The sequence below is a fragment of the Moschus berezovskii genome, chromosome 12 (genome assembly GCF_049115385.1).
Source record: "Moschus berezovskii isolate FMDL1 chromosome 12, NW_MosBer_1.0, whole genome shotgun sequence".
Lineage (NCBI taxonomy): Eukaryota > Metazoa > Chordata > Mammalia > Artiodactyla > Moschidae > Moschus > Moschus berezovskii.
Window position 1 is genome coordinate 45683393 of NC_142471.1, and position 27658 is coordinate 45711050.

At 40.5% G+C, this 27658-nt stretch overlaps 1 long non-coding RNA gene across 2 annotated transcripts in view; it reads right to left on the minus strand.

Moving 5' to 3' along the window:
• Positions 1-2397: 2397 nt before the first annotated feature.
• The window catches only part of LOC129555607 (uncharacterized), a 51909-nt gene continuing 26648 nt past the window's right edge, over positions 2398-27658 (minus strand). For both annotated transcript variants that reach the window (XR_016038757.1, XR_008685788.2), the window contains 2 exons: positions 4561-4688; positions 2398-4020 (listed from right to left, as the gene is read on the minus strand). This is a non-coding gene — a long non-coding RNA (uncharacterized LOC129555607). The remainder of the gene's footprint in view (positions 4021-4560; positions 4689-27658) is intronic.

The following is a 27658-nucleotide window of genomic DNA, read 5'->3' on the forward strand; positions in this document are numbered from 1 at the left end:
CTTCAGTTCATCAATTAATTATTTATACATGATTATATATTATATTTGATTTTTTATATATACAAATATATACATACAAATATATAGTTTTAAACGCATATGTACTTTAGCTTATCAATTTTTCTATTATCTTATCCAAACATATATGTGCAAAGATTCCATCACTGTGTTATCAGAGAAGCAAAATATTTGCAAACAATTTAAATATTTAACAATAAGAGAATCTTTGCATGAATAATAGAAGTCAGATCAGTTTGATGAACTGTTATGTATCAATCAAAACAAAAATTCAGACTGAAGTGTTATATATTGACATTTGGGTATCTATATGTCTCTTTATAAAATAAATACACATTTATTTTGAATCCATACATTCACATTTATTTTGAATTTATCTAAATCTGGAAAGAAAAACAGAAAATACATATAGATACTATCTCTATTTGAGGGCCGTCTTGGTGATTTTTATTTTTGTATCTCTCATTTATTTTCTGAATTTTTAACCATCACTGCATTCAAATGAAAATAGCTTTATTATTTTTAATTATAGCTGTAACAAGTAGTCTGAGATCTCAAATAATTGAAAGCACCAAAATAAGTGGAATTACTTGCAGTTTTAATAGACATGCTTATGGAATTTTGTTTCCAGTTTGTTTTCATTGTTCATTACTTATATGTATGAATGAGATATACTTACAAACACAAACCCACATATATCTGTAGCATAAGAAGTTCAGTATTTGCAGGTTTTTGAAAATTATTTTTCTCTCACATCAGTATATAACAAGCATCATTCTCTTTGAATAAATATAGACCTAATTTATTATTAGAGGTGGTGAAAATTTAATCATATGGATATGAAAGTATTATTCATGTGCATTTGTCCAAGTTTCTAGGTTCCTAGAAGTAGAAATAATGCACTAAAAATAAATGGGGTGTTTAAGACTCTTGATGGATATTTTAGGTTACTTTCCAGAAGTATTATACCAATTTATAACAGAGCTGGCAAGGTTTAGAACTATCTTAAGGTAACTTCATTTAAATTTTTGTTAATTTGGCTGTTGAAAATATTGTCTCTTTGGTCTTAATTGGCACCCAGAGGAAATTTTCACTTCAAAGCCTGACATGAAGGGACACTGGAGACTTTTCTGAAAAGTAAAAACTCTACTAATTCAAATGAAAAGCATTTCAAGCTTTCATATGTGTAGACAATTTCTAAATGTCAAGAAAAATGGAGATCTGAACTAACATAGCTCGTGAGTATATAAGAAACAGATTTTGTGAGTGACTTCCAATTCCAGTGGAGTCATGTTTTATCTCTCATCTCTTTATTTGTGGCATCTTTTGCCAGTTGGAAATGAGCTACAAATATTCAATTAGAATAAATTTTTGGCACTACTTTTTCTTTTGCATTCCCAAAGTATTTACTTCTGATTACATTCTTACTTTGTAAAATATCTCTCTTATCTTTACATATTCATTTATACATATTGATTTTGCAACCACAACTAGACAAAATATTTGTATTTTTCACTTTTACAAAAGTCTGTTGAGTTAGTCAAACTTAATGAATGCTGAAGGGAAACATAGGTGAACTGTGTATAAATGGCATGGATGTGCAGCAGCATGTGTACACTTGGAGTGGATGCATAGAGTAGAATAAGGCCAAAAAAAGAAAAATATCTGGGAAGTTCCCGATATCTCTGGAACTGCATCCCATTGTGAGGACCTAGATTTGCAGTGTGGCCATCATAGCTCTGGGGAGCTGATCAATGCTTATAGATTGGAGAAGACTTCTCCACTAGATTGGAGAAGACTCTTGAGAGTCCCTTGGACTGCAAGGAGATCCAACCAGTCAATCCTAAAGGAAATCAGTCCTGAATATTCATTGGAAGGACTGATGCGGAAGTTGAAGCTCCAAAAGTTTGGCCGCCTAATGCAAAGAGCTGACTCATTGGAAGAGACCCTGATGCTGGGAAAGACTGAAGGCAGGAGGAGAAGGGGATGACAGAGGATGAGATGGTTGGATGGCATCACCACTCAATGGACATGAGTTAGAGTAAACTCCGGGAGTTGGTGATGGACAGGGAGGCCTGGTGTGCTGCATTCCATGGGGTCACAAAGAGTGGGACATGACTAAGTGACTGAACTGAACTGGAGTACGCAGACAAATCATTTTCTTCCTAAAGTTAAAGCTTAGGAGAGTCAATGACCTGCATCTAAGGCCGTTAGCCAGAGATAGGAGGGACCCAGATTGCCCATGATCTTACCCTTCCAAACTGCTGCCTCACCCTCTTTGTTGTTCTGTTGCTCAGTCATGTCTGACTCTTTGCAACCCCATGGACTGCAGCATGCCAGGCTTTCCTGTCCCTCACCGTCTCCCAGAGCTTGCCCAAACTCATGTGCATTGAGTCGGTGATGTCATCCAACCATCTCATCCCCTGTCATCCCCTTTTCCTCATGCCTTCAATCTTTCCCCGCATCAGGGTCTTTTCAAATGAGTCAGCTCTTTGTATCAGGTGGCCGAAGTTTTGGAGCTTCAACTTCAGCATCAGTCCTTCCAATGAATATTCAGGACTTAGGATTGACTGGTTTGATCTTGCAGTCCAAGGGACATTTAAGAATCTTCTCCAACACCACAGTTCAAAAGCATCAGTTCTTTGGTGCTCAGTTTTCTTTATGGAAAGAAAGTTTTTTGGGTGGGAATCAGCTCTCACATTCACACATGACTACTGGAAAAACCATAGCTTTGGCTAGATGGAACTTTGTTGGCAAAGTAATATCTCTGTTTTTTAATATGCTGTCTAGGTTGGTCATAGCTTTTCTTCCAAGGAGCAAGTGTCTTAATTTCATGGCTGCAGTCACCACCTTCAGTGGTTTTGAAGCCCAAGAAAATAAAATCTTTCACTGTTTTCATTGTTTCCCAATCTATTTGCCATGAAGTGATGGGACCAGATGCCATAATATTAGTTTTTTGAATGTTGAGTTTTAAGCCAGCTTTTTCACTTTCCTCTTTCACTTCATCAAGCGGCTCTTTAGTTCTTCGCTTTCTGCCATAAGGGTTGTGTCATCTGCATATCTGAGGTTATTATTGATATATCTCCCGACAATCTTGATTCCATCTTGTACTTCATCCAGCCCAGCATTTCTCATGATGTATTCTACATATAAGTTAAATAAGCAGTGTGACAATATACAGCCTTGACATACTCCTTTTCCTATTTGGAACCAGTCTGTTGTTCCATGTCCAGTTCTAACTGTTGCTTCTTAACCTGCATACAGGTTTCTCAAGAGGCAGGTAAGGTGGTCTGGTATTCCCATCTCTTTAAGAATTATCCACAGTTTGTTGTGATCCACACAGTCAAAGGCTTTGGCATAGTCAGTGAAGCAGATGTTTTTCTGGAATTTTCTTGCTTTTTCTGTGATCCAGCGGATGTTGGCAATGTGATCTCTGGTTCCTCTGTTTTTTCTAAGTCTAGCTTGAACATCTGGGAGTTCTCGGTTCGTGTACTGCTAAAGCCTGGCTTGGAGAATTTTGAGCATGACTTTGCTAGCGTGTGCGGCGAGTGCAGCTGTGCGGTGGGTTGGACATTCTGTGGCTTTGCCTCTCTCAGTTTCAGTTCCTCTTCCTTCTATTCCCCAGACCTGAAGCACTAATGAAGTCTGGCAGGGATAAGCCAGGAAAGGTGAGTCTGGTCCCACCTTCTCAGTCAGCTGTCTCTTTCTAACACAGTCTGCATCCCCTCTGGTGCCTCCTTGGGATTTGTGGCCCTTCTGGTCATAGTTCCCCTACCTCTCCCACCTGTGAGGAGCCCAGAGCGCTGAGGACACTATCCGCGGGTGCTCTGTGCTATTTCCCCCGCTACTGAGCTCACTTGCTCATCCTCATGATCTGATCTCTTTGTCTTCTTGTAGCGAGCCTCCTACCATGCTTACCACTGGGTCAGGTTAATCAGATCTGGGCATGGAAAGAGTTACCCAAAGGCCCATAAGAACCAGCCTCGGACAGATTGGTGGACTCTGAAAAAAAAAAAAATCCATTCTTTGGAGGCAGTTTTGGTGGAAGATGTCAATCACAGAAATACCCTTTCTGTGGTTTCACTCAGCTGAGTAGTATCTGTTTAGATGTTTTCCAGCCTTGCTGATGGGCAAAATGTTTCCTGGTTTTCATCTTAGCTGCCAGCTGGGCACCATAAACAAGAAACTATTTGACCAAAGAGCAAGGTTTGGCCCATTCTCAGCAGCCTTGATTCCCACCCAAAAATCTTATATCTGGTGAAATGACTCCTCAGGTTAGCCCAGAATTCCTCTTTTGTTGGGAGACCAGCTTGTATAAAAGGGTTTAACAGCAAATGATGTGGTCATGTTCTGTTTGCAATGGACATGTCAGATTACCCTAACTTTGGAGTACTTCAGAGAAAGTTGCTACTTCAGATCTTTCAGAGCCCAGGACCCTGGAACAAACTTGTGTCAAAGTCTGTCAGCCTCCCCATCCTCTACCTTTTCTGATGTGCCATGAGCTGGTCCAGGATCTTATGTTGGCTGGCACTTACAACTTACCCAAAGCACTCAAGATGTCCTCTTTTCCTCATAAGCATAGGAACTTTCTGAGTTCTGAGGTGAAATGCAGATATCCAGACAAAACCTTTGTCACTAGAGATTGGGGTGGCTACTCACAACGCTCAATGCTGTGGAAGGATTTGAAGAAGAGTTAATGAAAATGTTCAGAATTGGTTGTCCATCAGTGATCAACTCACTGGAAACATGTCATTATGGAACTGTTTTTTGAAAAAGACTCAGGGCCCAAGTTTGAGCCCTTTAGTGTTGTAAGGGATTAAATACAGTTTCCAAGAAATTCCAAAGTATCTCCAGGAAACCAAGTGCTATGTGAACCAGATTCCTCACAAATTCTGGTCTTTTATTCAAGGTGCAACACAGCATGCAGCCATGGGTTGAAACATGGTAGTAACAAACCCACCAAGACTATTTTTGGACAGCAAGTAAATATGGACTTGATCTGGGTATTAGTTGGTGTGAAGGAATTATTATTAACTCTGTTAAGTTGGAAATATGGATTTGGCTTTGTAGAAAAATGCTTACAGATTGTGTTTACAGATTCATATGAAATTCTTTAGGGATGGAATATCAAATTGTCTGTAATTTACAGTAAAAGGAGTTACTTTAGAAAAAAATTGTTCTAATTGTGTTTGAAATATGTGTTTGGGGACCAATAGACCCGGATTGCTTTTTTTTTTTTCAAGAGAGAAGTATAAGCTACAACTGAGCCTGTGTTTTTCCATATCTCAGGGAAGTAACACAATTTTCCTACCTTCCTAATAGTCTAGGGAGAAAGCATGAAAGTCTGGGGAAAGAAGATTCTCCTGAGAAAAGACTGGGTCAAAAACTGGGGTTATCAGAGCTGGAAGCCACCTAGACGGGGCAGTGGTTGGGAAGGAAGGAGTGCAAGTGTGAGGGACTCCTAATCTACCAAGAGCTCATCTTCTTTTTTTAATTTATTTTTTAATTGGAGGAAAATTGCTTTACAATGTTGTGTTGGTTTCTGCCATACAACACAAATCAGCCATAATTATGCATATATCACCTCCCTCTTGAGCCTCCCTCCCCTCTCCTCAACCTACCCCTCTATGTCATCATAGAACATCAGGCTGGGCTCCCTGTGTCATAAAGCAGCTTCTCACCAGCTATCTATTTTACCTATGGTAACTTATATGCAGAGTACATCATGAGGAACGCTGGGCTGGAAGAAGCACAAGCTGGAATCAAGATTGCTGGGAGAAATATCAATAACCTCAGATATGCAGATGACACTACCCTTATGGCAGAAAGTGAAGAGGAACTCAAAAGCCTCTTGATGAAAGTGAAAGAGGAGAGTGAAAAGGTTGGCTTGAAGCTCAACATTCAGAAAACAAAGATCATGGCATCTGGTCCCATCACTTCATGGGAAATGGATGGAAAAACAGTGGAAACAGTGTCAGACTTTATTTCTGGGGCTCCAAAATCACTGCAGATGCTGATTGCAGCCGGGAAATTAAAAGACGCTTCCTCCTTGGAAGGAAAGTTATGACCAACCTTGATAGTATATTAAAAAGCAGAGACATTACTTTGCCAACAGAGGTCCGTCTAGTCAAGGCTATGGTTTTTCCCATGGTCATGTATGGATGTGAAAGTTGGACTGTGAAGAAAGCTGATTGCTGAAGAATGGATGCTTTTGAACTGCGGTGTTGGAGAAGACTCTTGAGAGTCCCTTGTACTGCAAGGAGATCCAACCAGTCCATTCTAAAGGAGATCAATCCTGGGTGTTCATTGGAAGGACTGATGCTAAAGCTGAAACTGCAATACTTTGGCCACCTCATGTGACGAGTTGACTCACTGGAAAAGACTCTGATGCTGGGAAAGGTTGGGGGCGGGAGGAGAAGGGGACGACGGAGAATGAGATGGCTGGATGGCATCACCGACTCTGTGGACATGAGTTTGCGTGAACTCCGGGAGTTGGTGATGGACAGGGAGGCCTGGCGTGCTGTGGTTCATGGGGTCGCGGAGAGTCGGACACGACTGAGCGACTGAACTGAACTGAGCGTGTATATGTTGATGCTACTTTCTCTATTCGCCTCGCTCTTTCCTAGCCCTACTGTGTCCACACGTCCGTTCTCTGTATCTGCCTTTCCAGTCCTGCCCTACAAATAGGTTCATCAATACCATTTTTCTAGATTCCATATATATGCATTAATATTTGCACCTCATTTTTGCCCCTCCGCTGGGGCTCCAAGCCCTGTGTCTCAGTCCTGAGCTTCCATCCCAACCTGGCTTGCCTGCCTCTCAGCCCCTGCAGGAAGCCAAGCCTGTCATTCCCTGGCTCCTGCTTCCCCAGACCCACCGTATCTTCTTGCTGCACCCTTACACTGCCCACTTTCCAAAAGTGCTGTCTTTGTATGAGAAACCCAGGAGATCCCTCCTCAGACAGATGAATCTAGATAATGTACTGCCATAAGGAAACATTACATGAACCCTGACCACGCAATGGATATCTTTAGTTCATATGGAAATAAAACCAAGGCACAAAGTTATTTGTTTTAAGATATAACTATCTCACTTTTCATTCGCATCATGAACTTTTTTATAATATATCACATTGGGTGATATGCTGGGTACAATAATACCCTCAAAGATGTCCATGTCCTAATTCAGAAAACCTGTGAATATATTATCTTCACGACCAAAGGACATTTCAGGTGTGATAAGGATCTTGAGATGGGGAGATGTCATCACAGGAGTCCTAACATTGGAGAACCTCAAGGCTGTGGCCAGGGGAAAAGATGTGATAATAGGAACAGGATCAGAGAAAAGGTGTCAAAAGTAATATATTATAAACTTTGAAGATGGAGGAAGGGGCCACCAGCCAGGGGCATCCTCCAGAAGCTGGAAAATGGATCCAAGCAAGGAAGTAAACCTGTTAGAACCTCCAGGAGGAATGCAGTCCTGCTGACACCTGGATTTTAGCCCACTGAGACCCATGTCAGACTTCCACCCTACAGTACAGTAAGATGACGAATTTGTGTTGTTCACGGCAATGTGTTATGGCAGGCATAGAAGTCTAGGGCAGATCACATGGAATTTGCCCTAGGTAGATTCAAGATATGATTCCTTGAGTTCAGGGCGGTCTCCCATGTGCTCTGGTGGCACTAGTGAACTGCCAATATCAGTTCAGTTCAGTCACTCAGTCGTTTCTGACTCTTTGTGATTTCACATACTGCAACACATCCAGGCTTCCCTGTCCATCACCAATTCCCGGAGCTTGCTCAAACTCAGGTCCATAGAGTTGGTGATGCCATCCAACCATCTCATCCTCTGTCGTCCCCCTATGCCAAATAGGAGACATAAGAGATCTGGGTTCGTTCCCTGGGTTGGGAAGATCCCCTGGAGGAGGAAATGGGAACCCACTCTAGTATTCTTGCCTGGAGAATCTCATGGACATAGGAGCCTGGTGGGCTACAGTCCATAGGATCACAAAGAGTCAGATATGACTGAAGCAACTTAGCATGCATGCACATGTAAAAGTTATCTCTCTGTTTGCTGTGGAATTGTGCTTCTTCTAATCTGTCTCCTTTTTGGATTCTTAAACTCATGGCATGCAGTTATCTTTCAGTTTGCCTTTACTTAAAGCAAGCCAGTGGCTTTTTTGAAATGTACTGCCTCCAAAGGAAAGAGAGCCTTTCTCACTTTTCTCAGCCTATTAGACAGCAGCAATGTGATATGGGTTGTAGGAAAATTGCTTCTTTATCCTACTGTTTCCAGGAGTTGGAAGTTGTATTTTGAAGGAACAGAGAAAGATGGGACTATAATTCCAGAATTATAGATCCCAAGTCACTGGTTTACCTAGCATTGCTCAAGAGGGACATTAGCTATATTGAAAAACATTCACTGTCACTCAGTCCCGTGCACCATTCTCTTCTTGTGCCTTAGTTTTTGCTGCTCTGATGGCTGGGGTTTTGGAAATGCACCCAGAGCCCTTCAGAGTGAATTTCAAAGGTCCCACCTAACTTGGAATTTAGGCACAATACCTTATATGTGCCCTCCTGTGTCAGAAAAGCTGGCTATTTTCCTAAGGTATTATATGTAATAGATGCAGAGGAAAAACAGATTCCACGTGTACAGACTCTCTACACAGCATCTCCAGAAGGGAAAGCTGCATTTAATAAATGGAAATAAATCAGCTTTCCAGAGGATCTGGGTCTTAAAAAGGTCTCTTGTTACTCAACGTGATTTGTGCTTTCTAATGGGGTCCTTACTCTAATCCCCACCCCCTCATTTGAGAGGTTACAGAGATGCTTGTTCTCTTTATAAAGTCAGCTGATCCTCAGGTGATGGTCTACTCTGCCCTGACTCTTTCATTCTGCAGCCTCCTTAATTTCTCTCAAATAATGCAATTAAAATATCTAGCCCAGTGCTGACACATAGCAAATGTTCAACAAATGTTAGCTATTATTATAACTCCTTCTATTAAAAGTTATTACAGTTAGAGAGAATTTTTTGTAACTGGAGAACTTTTAGAAAACACAGGTTAAGTATAGAATGTTCTTGTCAAATGTACATAGAGGAAATCCCAATTTCTTTTGATTTCTGTTCCATTATAAGAGACACATCACATGAGGGAATTGCCCCAGAAAACATTTGAATTGAAAGTGAATTTTAAAGACAAATGTTAAAATTGCATTCTTTATACCCATCGGTAAGCTTATTCATAATTTCCTACACTTGCACCACATTATAGAATTCATTTTAAACCTATGAACATTTTTTTTTTAACTTTATGACTCTATCCCAAAGATATAAGAAATGTTCTGGTTCTAGCATCAGTGATGGCTGTCCTTTAGAGGCCAGGTTGATGATAGAAGATGCTGCTAGGGAACTGTGATGCCTAGTAACAATGGTGATTATAGATTTACAAAACATTAGAGGCCAGCTGACAGCTGGTCCGATGACATCAGAGTCAAAGTAGGCACAGACATTATAATGATCAGGAAGACCAGAGTGGCCTTGGGGCTCTAGATAGCAAAAAGAGATACAGTTAACGGATAATGGTACTCTAGAGACAAGATATATAGTAGCTAGCAAGTGTATTGCTTAATGTATGCATTCGAAACAAGTCAGAAGACTGAAGGCAGATACCTAAGTGAACAGTTACAATCCCTTGTACAGTGCATTAAAGCCCCACTTAGCATGCACACACACACACAGAGTAGTCTTGAAAGACAGTGATGAGAGAAGAGCCTCGAAATATGCAGTTTGGGCAGTGTACCTTATTGCATGGGCTTCTCAAGGATGGCGCTATTGGTAAAGAACATGCCTGACAATGCAGGAGATATAAGAGACATGGGTTTGATTCCTGAGTTGGGAAGATCCCTTAGAGGAGGGCATGACAATCCATCCCAGTATTCTTGCCTGGAGAATCCCATGGACAGAGGAGCCTGGTAGGCATAGGGTTGCAAAGAGTTGGACACAACTAAAGAAATTTTAGCATGCAAGCATACACCTTACTGCATAATTATGTGCAGGAAGAGAAAACATTCTAAGCAATGTTAAAAGTAAACTCATGAGCATTTAGAATTTCTTGGCTTGTTGGTCAAGGCCCTTGATGGAGAAAGCTTGAAAAACTGGAAATGAGAAAGTGTAAGGAACATGCGTGTGTATGGAACGATGGAAAAAGAAAGTGTGAAGACTTTTGTATCACATGTTAATGTCCACTGAGAGCACTCGCAATAGAAACAGCACAAACAGCCAAGTGGTGAGAATGACTCAGCCAGCTGAGTTCAGACAGCTTACACCTTTGGCAACCCTAGCGCTGGCACAATTGGTACATGAACACAGTTGCTATGGTAACAAGGATAGAGGTTCTGGAGGAATGGGCTTGCTCAAAAGTAGGGACTCCTACTTGCCAGGTCTGATCTATCTAATGCCAAGCTACTTGGAACAGACCAACACCAAACCTACAATGTGGTATCAGCACCCTCCATCACAAAGACCTTATAGCCACCTGGTGGCAAGTTGATTATATCAAACCTGATGTCTCACTCTGGCAGGGGCATAGTATCACCCTGACCATGACTAACATGTATCCTAGGTGTAGGTTTGTCTTTTCTGCCTTCAGAAAATACATTACCCTCAAAGGTTCAGACTGGTAGATCCACCTATGGGGGATTCCAACCAACATCACTTCAGATAAACAACCCACTTCACAACGAAGTGGATCTTTTCATATATCGCATCCTATAGAAACCACTTTCACAGCAAGCAAAGAAATAATTCTTAAAATTACAGCTGAGACATCAGTCTGGACACAGTTCATTGTGAGAATGGGGCACTTGAAAAATGTAATATTTGCCTTAAATATTTGCCATAAATGACCACATTACAGTGCTATGCCCTGGAGAATCCCAGGGATGGGGGAGCCTGGTGGGCTTCCATCTATGGGGTCACACAGAGTCGGACACGACTGAAGTGACTTAGCAGCAGCAGCAGCCCCAAGTAGGAATACAATGATTTAGAAACTGTGGGTAAAATCTGTGGGTGCCACACTTGCCATCAGTCCTAATGACCCACTTAAGGTCACTATCTAACAGAAAAAATATATATCGGTGGTATTTCAATACGTTTGTAGCAACCAACTAACAAATATGCCACATAATTGATTTCCAGTAATAATAAAACCTATACAACAGTTAGGAACAGCTCTAGCAAGAAATATAGATCTTTATGAATAAAATTCTTTATAAATAAAAATATAGTTATGCATAAATAATAAAGCTAAATACATGAAGAGGCAAACCATTTTCACTGAGGGAAAAACTCAATACTGTAAATATATCAATACCTTAAGAAATCTATAATTTCAATTCAACACTCATTAGAATGTTACAGTGTCTTTTTATGAATTGTAAGATTCTAATTCTGATTCCTATCTCCAAAATAATTTTAAGAAGGAACAGAAGTAACCGTTTTCCTTATTGTCTATCGTAATTTAATACAAAGAAAAGAAATGTATTAATAAAACAATGTTCAAGAATAGACAGACTTATTAAAGTATAAAATGTATAGGCATTTTCACATAAATGTGGGTTAGTTAATATAGGAAAATAAGAAAATTTAAAGTCAATTGAGAGAAATGGGCTATCTAATATAATTGTGTGGGAACTTTTAGCTACAAACATTAAAAAAATGTTTAGCTCTCTACTTCTTGTATCATTCATATAAATAAGTTCCAGATGGGTTATAGAATTAAACAATAGTAATTTTAAAAGTTAAAAATAATTTAGGAGAGAGGATGTTTATGATTTAGGAGTAAAAAGACCTAAATTAAGAAATGCATACTAAACTCATAAAGACTGACAAATATGATGACAACATTTAAAACTGTAAAATCAAAAACACTTTTAAAAGTTTGTAAAAGTATAGATATTACCTTAAAATGTTGAAAAAGTTATAAGTAAACATTAATACATATGTAATAGGTATAAGACCAATATCCTAAATATATGAAAACCTCCTTTATTCAATAAATGACAAACACAAATAGAAAAATCATCAAAATATTTAAAGTTGCTGTTCACCGTAAAGGAAATAAAAATTGCCAGCAATATGTATTGACTGATAGTCAACTTCTTATCTAGAAGTATCCATTTAACGCAGTAATGATACCATTTAAAACCATGAGCATGGTGAAATTTTCAAAGTTTGATAAAATTAGTAATGACAAGGGAAGGGATTAAAGCAACTGCACATTGATATAGCTGCTTTAAAGGGCAATTTTTAGTAATGGTAATACCTGAAATGGACATACATTTAAAAAAAATTTTTTTTTATTTTATTTTTTTTCTGAAAAAGTAGAATACATTTTATATTCTTCTTACAATGACATTTCATACAGCAATAAAAATGTATGTAATTTACATCTGGCATGACAACACAGATAAATCCTACAGTCAGAATATAAGTGACAGAAGCAATTCACAAAAGGACGTGTGAAAAAGAATGTATCATTTACATAAAGTGCAAAAGCAGATAGAATGAACTATATTCCCATCCGATCAGTCTATCTGTGTTCCTCTCTCCTTCCGTTTCTCCCCCCTTCCATCTTGAGATGACCGTGGGCAAGATTTTAATTTGCCAGCACTTGAGTGGTGCTTACACTGTGTGCTTCTGGTTTCATTTGTTCATACGTTAATTCAACAAACATTGAGTGCCAACTGCATGCAAAGCACTGTTCTTGGTGCTGATGGCAAAACAGACAAAAATCTTGCTTCTAATCTGGAGCTAATATTTTTGGGGGTGGGTGAGGGTAAGGAGGAGACAGTAAAGTAAAATAAATATGTAAATTGTATAGTATAATAGAGGGTGATAAGAACTATCTGTTGTTGCTGTTTAGTCTCCAAGTCGTTCCCAAATCTTTGAGACACCATGGACTATATAGCATGCCAGGCTGCCCTGTCCTTCACTATCTCCTGGAGTTTGCTCAAACTCATGTCTCTTGATTCAGTGATGCCATCTGATGCCATCAACCATCTCATCCTCTGTTGTCCCCTTCCCCTCCTGCCCTCAATCTTTCCCAGCATCAGGGTCTTTTTTTTTTTCATGTAATATAAATAGTAATTATAATTACTATTTTTTTCTACAGTTCATAACTTTTATAAATAAAATAAATTAAATGTACAGTGAATAAGTTCTCTGAAATATTTCAATATTTCTGCAGGTTTAGTAACATCGTAAAATACATTTCAACTAAAATTCACAAATCTAAAAACCTGTTAGGCATTTTTAGGCGTTTTAAGTTGGAAATGAAGACCAATGTTACATCGTAATATGCCAATTACAAATAGTACTTCAAATAGCAAATCCTACAGTTTGTCCCAACCTTTAAAAACTATTCATGAACTCAACACTGAACTATTGATGGCTATGAGAATTGTTTCCTAGCCTTTTTGAAAATTTCAACCCATTTACGTTTAAGGTAATTATTGATAAGTACGATCCCGTAGCCATTTTCTTTATTGCTTCGGGTTCAAGTTTATACACTCTTTCTGTGTTTCCTGTCTATAGAAGATCCTTTAGCATTTGTTGGAGAGCTGGTTTGGTGATGCTGAATTCCCTCAGCTTTTGCTTGTCTGTAAAGCTTTTGATTTCTCCTTCATATTTGAATGAGATCCTTGCTGGGTATAGTAATCTGGGCTGTAGGGTATTTTCTTTCATCACTTTAAGTATGTCTTGCCACTCCCTTCTGGCCTGAAGAGTTTCTGTTGAAAGATCAGCTGTTATCCTTATGGGAATCCCCTTATGTGTTACTTGCTGCTTTTTCCTTGCTGCTTTTAATATTTGTTCTTTGTGTTTGATCTTTGTTAATTTGATTAATATGTGTCTTGGAGTATTTCGCCTTGGGTTTATCCTGTTGGGGACTCTCTGGGTTTCTTGGACTTGGGCGATTATTTCTTTCCCTATTTTAGGGAAGTTTTCAACTATTATCTCCTCAAGTATTCTCTCATGGTCTTTCTTTTTGTCTTCTTCTTCTGGGACTCCTATGATTCGAATGTTGGAGCGTTTAACATTGTCCCAGAGGTCTCTAATATTGTCCTCATTTCTTTTAATTCGTTTTTCTTTTTTCCTCTCTGTTTCATTTATTTCTACAATTCTATCTTCTAGTTCGCTTATCCTGTCTTCTGCCTCTGTTATTCTACTATTTGTTCCCTCCAGAGTGTTTCTGATCTCATCTATTGCATTATTCATTGTATATTGACTCTTTTTTATTTCTTCTAAGTCCTTATTAAATCTTTCTTCCATCTTCTCATTCCTTTTCTCCAGGTTATTTATCTGTAACTCCATTTTGCTTTCAAGATTTTGAATCATTTTCACCATCAAAATTTGAAATTCTTTATCAGGTAAATTCCCTATATCTTCTTCTTTTGTTTGTGTTGGTGGGCAATTATCTTGTTCCTTTACTTGCTGGGTATTTCTCTGCCTCTTCATCTTGCTTATATTGCTTTGCTTGGGGTGGCCTTTCCCTCTTCTTGCAGCTTGTGGAATTCTCTTTATTATGTAGTTTCTTCGCTGTGTGTGGGGTTGGACGGGTGACTTGTCTGGGTTCCCTGGTTAGGGAAGCATGTGTCGGTGTTCTGGTGGGTGGAGCTGGATTTCTTCTCTCTCCTTTAGAAGACAATGGCTGCTTTTCTGGGAGCATGATGTCCTCTGCCAGTATTCAGAAGTTGTTTTGTGGACTTTACTCCGCGTTCAAATGTTCTTTTGATGAATTTGTGGGGGAGAAAGTGGTCTCACCATCTTATCCCTCCGCCATCTTGTTCCTTCCTCCCCAGAACATTGGATTCTTAAATTCCACTTGGTCATGGAGTATCTCTTCCCACCTGCTCCAGCAAGGTGCAGCCACTGTACCTTACCTTGGACGAGGGGTATCTCCTCAAGGCCGCCCCTCCTGCTTTGAATGTGGAGCAGCTCCTCTCGGGCCTCCGGTGCCCAAGCAGCCACCGCCTCCTGAACGTGGTACAGCTCCTCTCGGCCACCGCCCTAAACCTGGGCGCGGGGTAGCTCCTCTCAGCCACGATTCTACACGTGGTCGGTTGCGCCGGAGCTGGGCGTCTCCCGCGTCTGCGCCACCTGAGCCGGGTGTCTCTCCTGGACATAAATTTTGACTCAGAATTCTGCTTCTTAGAAATTCTTGTTAACTCTCCTAGGAAAATAATCACTTAGATTCATGCAAAGGCAGGTACAGGGATGTACAAGGATGTTAGTTGTGACAGCACCTGTAATTTCAAACATTAAATAAAATAAAAATGGGACAATCTAAACTCCATCAATATAGAAATGGCATGTGCTAAAAGGACATGGGCATTATACACACAGTGGCATTAAAAAATCTGTAAGATATTACTTAGTGACAAAATAGTTACAACACAATATGTGCCATGCTGTAAAAAGAAAAACAGGTACACATCACATAAACACAGAGACAAATATTTTTACAGATCCAGTGCTGTCCAACAGAATTTTCAATGATACAAATGTCCTATCAGTTCAGTTCAGTCACTCTGTCATGTCCGATGTTTTGCGACCCCATGGACTGCAGCACGCCAGGCCTCCTTGCCCTTCACCAACTCCCGGAATTTACTCAAACTCATGTCCATTGAGTCAGTGATGCCATCCAACCATCTCATCCTCGTTGTCCCCTTCTTCTCCTGCCCTCAATCTTTCCCAGCATCAGGGTCTTTTCAGATGAGTCAGTTCTTCGCATCAGGTAGCCAAAGTATTGGAGTTTCAGCTTCAACATCAGTCCTTCCAATGAACACACAGGACTGATCTCCTTTAGGATGGACTGGCTGGATCTCCTTGCAGTCCAAGGGACTCTCAAGAGTTGTCTCCAACACCACAGTTCAAAAGCATCAATTCTTCAATGCTCAGCTTTCTTTACAGTGCAACTCTCACATCCATACATTACCACTGGAAAAACCATAGCCTTGACTAGATGTAGCTTTGTTGGCAAAGTAATGTCTCTGCTTTTTAATATGCTCTCTAGGTTGGTCATAACTTTCCTTCCAAGGAGTAAGCGTTTTTTAATTTCATGGCTGCAATCAGCATCTGCAGTGATTTTGGAGCCCCCCAAAATAAAGTCTGACACTGTTTCCACTGTTTCCCCATCTATTTCCTATGAAGTGATGGGACCAGATGCCATGATCTTTGTTTTCTGAATGTTGAGCTTCAAGCCAACCTTTTCACTCTCCTCTTTCACTTTCATCAAGAGGCCTTTGAGTTCCTTTTCACTTTCTGCCATAAGGGTGGTGTCATCTGCATATCTGAGGTGACTGATATTTCTCCCGGCAATCTTGATTCCAGCTTGTGCTTCTTCCAGCCCAGCGTTCCTCATGATGTACTCTGCATATAAGTTAAATAAGCAGGGTGACAATATACAACCTTGACGTACTCCTTTTCCTATTTGGAACCAGTCTGTTGTTCCATGTCCAGTTCTAACTGTTGTCAAAGGTTTTGACATAGTCAATAAAGCAGAAATAGATGTTTCTCTGGAATTCTCTTGCTTTTTCTATGATCCAGTGGATGTTGGCAATTTGATCTCTGGTTCCTCTGCCTTTTCTAAATCAAGCTTGAATATCTGGAAGTTCACAGTTCATGTATTGTTGAAGCTTGACTTAGAGAATTTTGAGCATTACTTTACTAGTGTGTGAGATGAGTGCAGTTGTGTAGTAGTTTGAACATTCTGTGGCATTGCCTTTCTTTGGGATGAAAACGGACCTTTTCCAGTCCTGTGGCCACTACCGAGTTTTCCAAATTTGCTGGCATATTGAGTTCAGCACTTTCATAGCATTATCTTTTAGGATTTGAAATAGCTCAACTGGAATTCCATCACCTCCACTAACTTTGTTCATAGTGATGCTTCCTAAGGCCCACTTGACTTCACTTTCAAGGATGTTTGGCTCTAGGTGAGTGATCACACCATCGGCATCATCTGGGTCATGAAGTTCTTTTTTGTACAGTTCTTCTGTGTATTCTTGCCACCTCTTCTTAATATCTTCTGCTTCTGTTAGGTCCATGCCGTTTATGTCCTTTATCGAGCCCATCTTTGAATGAAATATTCCCTTGGTATCTCTAATTTTCTTGAAGAGATCTCTAGTCTTTCCCATTGTATTGTTTTCCTCTATTTCTTTGACTGATCATTGAGGAAGACTTTCTTATCTTTCAGTGCTATTCTCTCGAACTTTGAATTCAAATGAGTATATCTTTCCTTTTCTCCTTTGCTTTACGCTTCTCTTCTTTTCACAGCTATTGTAAGCCCTCCTCAGACAGCCATTTTACTTTTTTGCATTTCTTTTTCTTGAGGATGGTCTTGATCTCTGTCTCCTGTACAATGTCACGAACCTCTGTCCATAGTTCATCAGGCACTCTATCAGATTTAGTCCCTTCAATTTATTTCCCACTTTCACTGTATAATCATAAGGGATTTGATTTAGGTCATACCTGAATGGTCTAGTGGTTTTCCCTATTTTCTTCAATTTAAGTCTGAATTTGGCAATTAGGAGTTCATGATCTGAGCCACAGTCAGCTCCTGGTCTTGTTTTAGCTGACTGTATAGAGCTTCTCCATCTTTGACTGCAAAGAATATAATCTATCTGATTTTGGTATTGACCATCTGGTGATGTTCATGTGTAGGGTCTTCTCTTGTGTTATTGGAAGAGAGTGTTTGCTATGATCAGTGTATTCTCTTGGCAAAACTCTATTAGCCTTTGCCCTGCTTCATTCTGTACTCCAAGGCCAAATTTGCTTGTTACTCCAGGTGTTTCTTGATTTCCTACTTTTGCATTCTAGTCCCCTATGATGAAAAGGATATCTTTATTTGGGTGTTAGTTCTAAAAGTTCTTGTAGGTCTTTATAGAACCATTCAACTTCAGCTTCTTCAGCATTACTGGTTGGGGCATAGACTTGAATTACCGTGATATTGAATGGTTTGCCTTGGATATAAACAGAGATCATTCTGTCATTTTTGAGATTTCATCCAAGTACTGCATTTCGAAGGTTTTTTTCTTCTTTCTTCTAAGGGATTCTTGCCCACAGTAGTAGATAAGATGGTCATCTGAGTTAAATTCACACATTCCAGTTCATTTTAGTTCACTGATTCCTAAAATGTTAACGTTCACTCTTGCCATCTCTTGTTTGACCACTTCCAATTTTTTGATTCATGGACCTAACATTCCAGGTTCTTATGCAGTATTGTTCTTTATAGCATTGGACCTTGCTTCCATCACCAGTGACATTCACAACTGGGTATTGTTTTTGTTTTGGCTCTGTCTCTACATTCTATCTGGAGTTATTTTTCCACTGATCTCCAGTAGCATATTGGGCACCTACTGACCTGTGGAGTTTATCTTTTAGTGTCCTATCTTTTTGGCTTTTCATACTATTCATGGGGTTCTCAAGGCAAGAATACTGAAGTGGTTTGCCATTCCCTTTTCCAGTGGAGCACATTTTGTCAGAACTCTCTACCATGACCCGTCTGTCTTGGGTGGCCCTAAATGGCATGACTCATAGTTTCATTGAGTTAGACAAGGCTGTGGTCCATGTGATTAGTTAGTTTTTAGTTAGGTGGTTAGTTTTCTGTGATCGTGGTTTCTGTCTGTCTGCCTTCTGATGCCGTCTCTCAGCACCTATCGTCTTACTGGGGTTTCTCTGACTTTGCACGTGGAGTATCTTCTCCTGGCAGCTCGCTGCTCCAGCACTGCATAGCCTCTGCTTGCTGCCGCTCCAGCATCAATCTCTACTAATATGGCAGCCACTAGTCACATGTCACTTTGAACAGTAAATTGAAATGTGGCAAGTATGGCTAAGGAGCTGAATATCAAATTTTATTTAATTTGAAATCATGTACATTTGAATGGTTTTATGTAACTAGTGGCTTCCTAATGGACAACATAGCTAAAAATTCAGATATATGCATGATAGATCATTGATGAAGGATTATATTTAGGTGTGGAGATGTAGCACACAAGTATTTTACTATATTCTTTATCTCATTGAAAAGGTAATATTTAAAGAGCAAAATGAAAACAATAGCTTTTTAAAACATATATAAAATCTGTTTTAAAAAAAGAAAAAGAATTACCAGTCAAATCACATTTCCTTAGTAATGTGATGCTCCTGGAGTCATGGGGAAGTGTCCATTGGTCAACCCCTCCTTAGGGAAAAGCATGGCCAAGAAGGCTGTTGCTGCTATCTGAGCTGGGGTCCCATTCTAGGTGGCAGAGCAGGAAAGGCAGAGGTTTCTGAGGTTTAGGGGCTGAACTGGAAAGACCTGCATCAGCAGCTAAACAAAACAGTGGGACTAGGAACAGAAAAAGAAGAGTAAGCCGTGTTAGGGTCAGGAACATGAAATAACGGCCAGCCTGGGTGAGTTAGTGTTGGGAGAACAAAGGGTACCTCTCCTTACGGAAGCCTACAGGCATCTCAGTTTGAAGATGGGCTGTGCTGGGTGGAACCACACATAGTCACAGTGGACACTCCCATTATGGCACTTACTTCAACGAGTGGCATCCATTCAGCCCATTCTTTTCATCAACAGACCGTGTCCCCTGTTGATGGATTGTTGATGTGCACAGTGGGGACGGATCCAGCATAGAATTAGGGCAAAGGAGCAGTTCCCCTTCGGAGCCTCTATTGTTGTGGCCTGCAGACCCAGGGGGTAGAACTGAGCAGTTTGATTTAATGATGAAGAAATGCCTCACTGCTTCCTAAGTATCTCAGAGTAAAAGAAGGATTGCTGATGGGCTGTTTTATAGACACCAGCTATCCAGCTCTAAGTAGGAACAGGCATGTGTTTGTTTATTCATTTCCAGCTTTCTAAAGATAATAAAAGATCAGATTAGTGGGCCAAAGTCCATAGATAATGAAATCCAACATCCTGAATTCCTCATCTTTCTCAAGAACAAGATCTGGCTTCAGGGAATAAGCTTTAAAGCTAGATATTCTTCATCAAAATATTGTGTACAAGGTACTAAGTGCTTTCTCCTGCCCTGCTACTGTTTATGTGAGTAGATAACAAAGATGGGTAATGAGGAAAGAGCTCTGATTAGGAATGACTGAATGCTGACAGTGGTGAGTGAGCGTTCTCCAACTCTTCAGACTCAGACAAAGCAAGGTGGGGCTGGTGAGCAGCAGAACCTGTCCAGGGAACGAGCTGATGGGCACGAGATAGATAGACCTGGCCAGTCTGGTGGGGTCTGGGATTGGGTACCTGACTTTTGATAGTCATATCAAATGGCTCATACTGTGAATCAGTTTGCTGGGTATCACAAACTGAGTGACTGAAGCACCAGGAATGTAGTGTGTCACACTTCTAGAGACTGGAACTCTGAAATCCAAGTGCTGACAGGGTGGTTTCCTTCTGAGAACAGTTTCGGAGAATCTTTTTCAGGTCCCACTTCCTTGACCAATAGACGGCCATTTTCATGTTCATGTGGTATTCTCCCTATGGTTCTCTATGTCCAAATGTCCTATTCTAGGAAGGATATTGGGCATATCTGCTTAGGGCTCACCCTAATGCCTTTACTTTAACTTATTACTTTTGCAGAGATCCCATTTCCAAATAGTTGCATTCTGAAATACTAGGTTAGGACTCCAACAGATCTGTTTTGGAGCAGCACAATTCAACCCATAACAGGCTGGCGATAGTTCTTTTCACAATGCCCCTCTTGCTTTTCTTTTTTTGTTTCACTTTTAGTCATCCTGGGAAAATTTGCTTTTAAACAAAAAAAAAATTTTTTGGGGGGGCTATGTTGGGTCTTCATTGTTGCACATGGGTTTTCTCTAGTTGCAATGAGTGGGGGCTATTTTCCAGTTGTGGGGCATGGGTTTCTCTTCGCAGTGTCTTATCGTTGCAGAGGTCTAGGCACACAGGGTCAATTGTTACAGTGCATGGGCTTTGTTGTCCCACAGCATGTGGAATTGGAGAAGGAAATGGCAACCCACTCCAGTATTCTTGCCTGGAGAATCCCAGGGATGGAGGAGCCTGGTGGGCTGCCGTCTATGGGGTTGCACAGAGTTGGACTCGACTGAAGCAACTTAGCAGCAGCAGCATGTGGAATCTTCCTGGACCAGGGACTGAACCTGAGTCCTCTGTATTGGCCGGTGGATTCTTTCTTAACCACTAGACCACCAAGGAAGTCCAAAACTCACTTTTGGTGTCACTTCTCCCAGACAGTACTCCCAAACTTCCAGGTTGGACTAAATGCTTTTCTCCCTCTACGCCCCAAGTATATCCTAAGTTTCTCTAGTTTTGCACACATGGTATCATAGTGAGAGTCATTTATGTGTCCTATAGTAACTGTGAGACCATGTGCTATACATTGCTGTATTCACAGGACTCAGTGAGGCATAGAATTCAGAATAAGCCCAGTGCTAAATGCTTTCTGCACTCAGTCTCCCAAGACACCCTGACCACATGGCTTGTTGGGCAGTTCCCCCACCACCACACCACCCCCACCTCCATGTGGTTTTCCAGGGCATATTGACACTTCTGTGCCTGGAAGTCATGTGCTATGGGCTGTGTCTTTACCCTCTACACTTCCCAAATTCATATGTTGAAAACTAATCACCAAAGTGATGGTATTGGAGTCAGGCCTGTGGGGGACACTTAGGTCATGAGGGTGTAGTCCCCATAAATGAGATTAATGCTCTTATAGGAAGAGGAGAAGATATCGAATCTCTCTCTTTGTTCTCAACCATGTGAAGATACAGTGAAAAAATGGCCACCTGCAAACCAGGAGGTAGGCTCTCACCAGTTTCTGGATCTGTCAGTGCTTTGATCTTGGACTTCTTAACCTCCAGAACTCTGAGAAATAAATTCCTGTTGTTTAAACCACCTGATCTATGGTATTTGTTATAGCAGCCACACTAACTTAGAACACCCTGAAACTTTCAAACCAACACTTAAATATATTTACTTATTAATTTATTTGACTACCTTGGTTGGGTCTTAGTTGTGGCATGTGGGATCTTTATTGCAGCGCCCAGGGTTAGTTGCTCAGAGGTATGTGGGATTGTAATCTTCTGACCAGGGATTGAACCCATATCCCCTGCATTGCCAGGGAAATTCTTAACCACTGGGCCATCAGGGAAGTCCCCCAAACACCACTTTTAGTCAGCGTGAGGACTTTTCTATACAAATCCCATGTCCTCTAATTGCTTTGCACTGGAAGATGAGGCAGGCCAAATATCAGTGCATTGGCCAGAAAGACCAAGATAAGGCAAACACAGAGCATCACTGGATAAAGAAGAGTCCTTATCCTTAAGTAAGATGATTATGCAAAGTGACTACAGTATAAGGAGAATAAAGTTACCACTCAAAGAGTATACAGTGTCAGAGCAGCCAAAGGATCCAGCAGCAACCTGAGAGAGGTGAGTTTGGCATGGGGCTTTATGATAGGGTTTCCACAGGCAGCAGAAGAGTGGGGGAGGATGCAGTTGCTATGAGAGATATATGTTTACCCACGAGGACTGCTGGGCTTGAGGAGCAAGCTGGAGAAAGTGCATCTGGAATTAAGAGAACATTTCTGGGTGTGGTCTGTCTCCTACCCATAGAGAAGATATCCAATAGCTCGTATCACAGCTTTGAAGAGGGCATGATGGTCCAGAGTGGTGTTGATGTCTCATGGTCTTTATTTAGATAATGAGTGTGAAAGCTACAGCATCAGGAATCTCTGGGCATAGGCAATGGGCTCATGGTAAAGTTATATTTCCATAATCTGACCTACAGTGGAGGGAACTGGGCCCAGGAGGTAGAGAAGGTCAGCATTGGAAAGGCACCTCGAGACCTGATAAAATGACCTCACAAGTCAAGAGAGAGTTCTAATATCACTGGGGGAATTTGACTCTAATCCAGGAATGAAACATGAGAGCTGGACAAACAGGGCTAAGGTGAAATCTGCACAACATGGAAGGAAGGCAGTAGATACAGAGCTCAGGACAGCAAGACCAAATTCAGTGGCTTCTGCTGGTGTCAAGGAGCCTACCAGCTCACTGGGGCTTTTGTAACCTCAGCCCTTGATGGTCCTACAGACGAGCTCTAGATTGTATTAGCCCAGAGCTGGGCAGGCCTGAAACAGTCAAAGGATAACATGGGTCCCAGGGTGAACTTAAAGGAGTTTATGGTGACTTTTTAACAGGAATGTCTAGAAAATAACTCTGCCTGTTTGCACAGTTAGAACATTTGATAGTCAAACAAGACAGAAAGAAAGAATTGACCTTATAAGTAAACTGATTATGAAAATGTTGAGTGTCTATAGACACAGTTGAAGAGCCTAGGAGTGCATTGTGAAGTCAAACACTCCCTAAGTTCATGGCTCCTAGTGAAATTTTTAGGTGATTTGGGAGACTTTATTAGCTTCAGGCTGTTATGTTGTAGTGTAGTGTTAGCCGCTCAGTCATATCTGGCTCTTTGTGACCCCATGGTCTATCCATGGAATTCTCTAGCAAGAATATTGGAGTGGGTTGCCATTCCCCTCTCCAGGGGATCGTCCCAACCCAAGGATTGAACCCAGGTCTCCTGAATTGCAAACAGATTCTTTACCATCTGAGCTACTAGGGAAGCCCAAGTTGTTAGCCATATAATTATTTGGCAAAGCCATGAAAATAAATGGCAACCAGATATACTTGCTAAGAATAAGGCTGAGATTTTACTGAAAAGTGAGATTCTCTGTCTGCTCTTTCCGTCCTGTTTTGTCTTGTTTTAAAATGATCCAGACTCAGGGGAACTGTAAGAAGTCTCAAAATATAAATACACAAAGTCTAGGGACCAGATTATGAAATGGAAGGAAAGAATAGATAAGAAAAGGAAAAACATGCTAAATAGGAAGGATTTTATTGTTTTCTTAAAGCAGAAATATCTGAGGTTCAATTGTACCATCTACTAGTGCTTTGATCTCGACAGGCAATGACCTAAGAAGTATATCCAGCCACATGGGGCAACTGTCCTAACAAGGATGACACTAAGCAAATGAGCCCCCACTTCTGAATTTCAGGTTCCACATCTGTAAAAAGGAACACTTATAAAGCCCTGTTCAACTCAATGAATTGTGACAAATGTCAAATGAGGTAGTTACTTGAGCCACAAGCCAACATACAGGTAAATTTTAATATTATCTCCCAGAACAGGAATAGACCTATCAAGCTCCCCCAGCTGTAATAAGAACCTCAGATGGTTGCCTTCCTGCTGCTGTAATTCAATACAGAAATAAGGAAATCACATGTGAACCAAACACTCTGGGAATTTTTGAACATTGACTACACACAAGCCCATGAGAACACTTCACAAGATTTTACACCAGTCCCCTGTACTAGAGTGCTCCATATGGACTCAGATTATCTTGACCTCTGTTCATCTACTATTTCTCAAGTGGAGTTCCTGAGAAGTATGATGCTGACCCTTTGCGTGAAATGTGTCCAGCAGCTCAGATTGCTCAACAAAAACACAAAGGCACTTAGTACTCCACCATTCTCCAAACAATCACTTTCCTAACTTCAGTGTGTGCAGTTGCTGGGTCTGTTTCCAATTATCCTGGGAAGCTGCAACCATGGCCTCACCCTTTGCTCAGAATACCGCTGGGCTCCCAAGGAGGGCAAGGCACAGAGAGCAGAAAGGCTCACCAAGAAAGGCTATTTCCATTTACATGACATCGGCACCTTTACAAGTGTGGCCACATTGCATGAGAAGTGGGGCCCAAGGGAACAATACTCCTTCAACATGTACTTTGATACTTTGGAAACTATGGAAGTCATTAGGGAGAGAAAAATGGGAGAAGATAAAGCGCTTGTCCCTGCAAAGCTATTATTTTAGCAGAGCAAACAAATGTCTGTATCTGTATCTAAACCTATATATCAGTATCTGTCTACATTTCTTCTTTACTATGTGTATACAATTTAATTACACATGGCAATAATTCTTATGAGGTCAAATAAAACAGGAGTAGGGACTAGTGGCTGAGAGTGCGGTTGGAGGGAGGTTATTTATTTTGAATAAGTGGTCAGTGAATGGCCCTTTGGAGAAGGTGGTACTTGAATGCTTTGAGGACTTGAATGGAGTTAGCCAAAGACAGATTTGAGAAAACAAGTCTTCCAGATCAAGGGAATGGCAAGGGTAAAAAGAGTGTCAATGAAGTGGTGTGAGTTACTAGAGGAGAGTGGCTGAGAGGTCACGGCCCTTTGCCGAGGCTCTTGTGCAAACCGCAGGACAACAGTCGGTCAGCTCCTCCCCTCCTTCCCACGTCCTATCCCTAACCTCTCTCCCCATCACTTGGAAAAGGTATTCTTCTCCCAGGTACCCAGGCTTGCATTCATCTCACTCCTTTCTTCTCCTTCCCATCTTCCCTACTTCCTCCACCATATTAGCTAAATGTGTCATTGATCTATACTTAAACCTTTTCTTGAAGTATAATAGGTACACAGAAAAGGGCACAGAGAGGCACATCTGGATGGATTTCCAGGGACTGCACAGCCTCAGATGGAAACACAACCTGACCGTACCCGGAAGTCATTGCACTCTCTTTCCCCAAATATTTCCCTAGAGTATCCAACGACTTAGCTAATTTGGCCAGTTTTCATACTTTATATAAATGGAATCATAAAGTATGTGCTATTTATGTCTGGCTTCTTTCATTTCATTTCACATGATATTTGTGAGATTCATCTGCATTGTTGTGTGTAGCTAAGCATCATTCATTCTTTTTGTTTATGGTACTCTATTGTGGGAATATACCACTATTTATCAATTTGTTCTATTGCTAATGGCCGTTTGGGACAGTTTCCAGTTTGGGGGGTGTTATAAATAGTGCTGCTATGAATGCTGTAAGATATAAAATTTGGTGAACATATGTATGCATTGTTGTATCTGCCTAGGAGTGGAATTGCTCAGTCATAGATTAAGGGCATGTTAAGATGGAGTATATCTACTCTACTCCTACTTATGGAAGGATTTTTCAATGTTGATTCATTTTAAAATAATATTTATTTTTATGATGATTGAGTAATGGACATTCATTGTTGGGGATTTGGAAAAGAGAGTAAAGTAAAGCAAAATAAAACTACACATTAATCTGTTTTTATACAATCAGCCCTCCTACTCCTTAAACCTATGAATAGGGAGGGCTTACAGTACTATGCCATTTTACATGATAAGGGACTTGAGCATCTGTGGGCTTAGGAATCCACAGGGGTCTTGGAACCTATTTCCCGATGCATTTGGAGGACCAGTTGTAGAACTGGATTATGGAACTGAAATCATGCTATATATCCTCTGCTTTCATTTTAAATTGTAGCATTTTCGATGTTGCTAAGTGTGTTCAAATCAAAAGCATTTGGGTGTATCAAAATAAATTTAGTGATTTAAATTGTTTTTAACACTTTAATATTGTAAACAGTGCTTCAGAGAACATTACTCCATACATATTATGGACACTTCTGATGGTTTCCTCAGAATGTATTTTGAGGAGTGGAATTTGTGATTCAAAGGACTTCCTACATTTAAAGTTCTTTATTTTTAAACTTTTAATTTTATGTTGGTGTATAACCAGTTGACAATGTTGTGATAGTTTCAGGTGAACAGCAAAGGGACTCAACCATACATGTACATGTCTCCAGTTCTCCCCCAAACTTCCCTCCCATCCAGGCTGCTGCATAACATTAAGCAGATCTCCCTGTGTTGTATAGTAAGACCTTGTAGGTTATCCATTTCAAATACAGCAGTGTGTACACCTAAGATTCTTGCTTTATATTCCTGTGCTATACAGTAGGACCTTGTTGGTTATCCATTTCATAAACAGAAGTGTGTACATGTAATATTCTTGCTTTCTATTGCTTAATTTCTCTGTGAAAATTAAAAACAGAACTAACTTACAGTTCTACCTGTATTTGGCTGATTTACTTCACTGATGACAAGGATATATTATCTTATGAATTAGCACTCATGTTAGAACTATTAAAACATTTATTTGTTAATTGACTATTTGCATCTTTGGTAACTTCCCAGTTCAAATCTTTTGCTCATTTTCTGGAATATTCACCTTTTTAAATTTATTGGGAAGTAGCTATAGGTTTTCCAATTATTAACTGCATTTTGTTGTGTTCTTATCATTTAACCTATATTTTGCAATTGCTAATTCCCTTGTACCGCAAGGAGATCCAACCAGTCCATTCTAAGGGAGATCGATCCTGGGTGTTTATTGGAAGGACTGATGCTAAAGCTGAAACTGCAATACTTTGGCCACCTCATGCGATGAGTTGACTCACTGGAAAAGACTCTGATGCTGGGAAGGGTTGGGGGCGGGAGGAGAAGGGGATGACCGAGAATGAGATGGCTGGATGGCATCACCGACTCTGTGGACATGAGTTTGAGTGAACTCCGGGAGTTGGTAATGGACAGGGAGGCCTGGCGTGCTGTGATTCATGGGGTTGTGGAGAGTCGGACATGACTGAGCGACTGAAGTGAAGTGAATGTGTGTAAAAGAAGGCTTGAGAGCTACAATTTACATTCCATAAGAGGAAAGTGAATATCTGTTTTGGATATATTAATACATCATAACTTGCATCA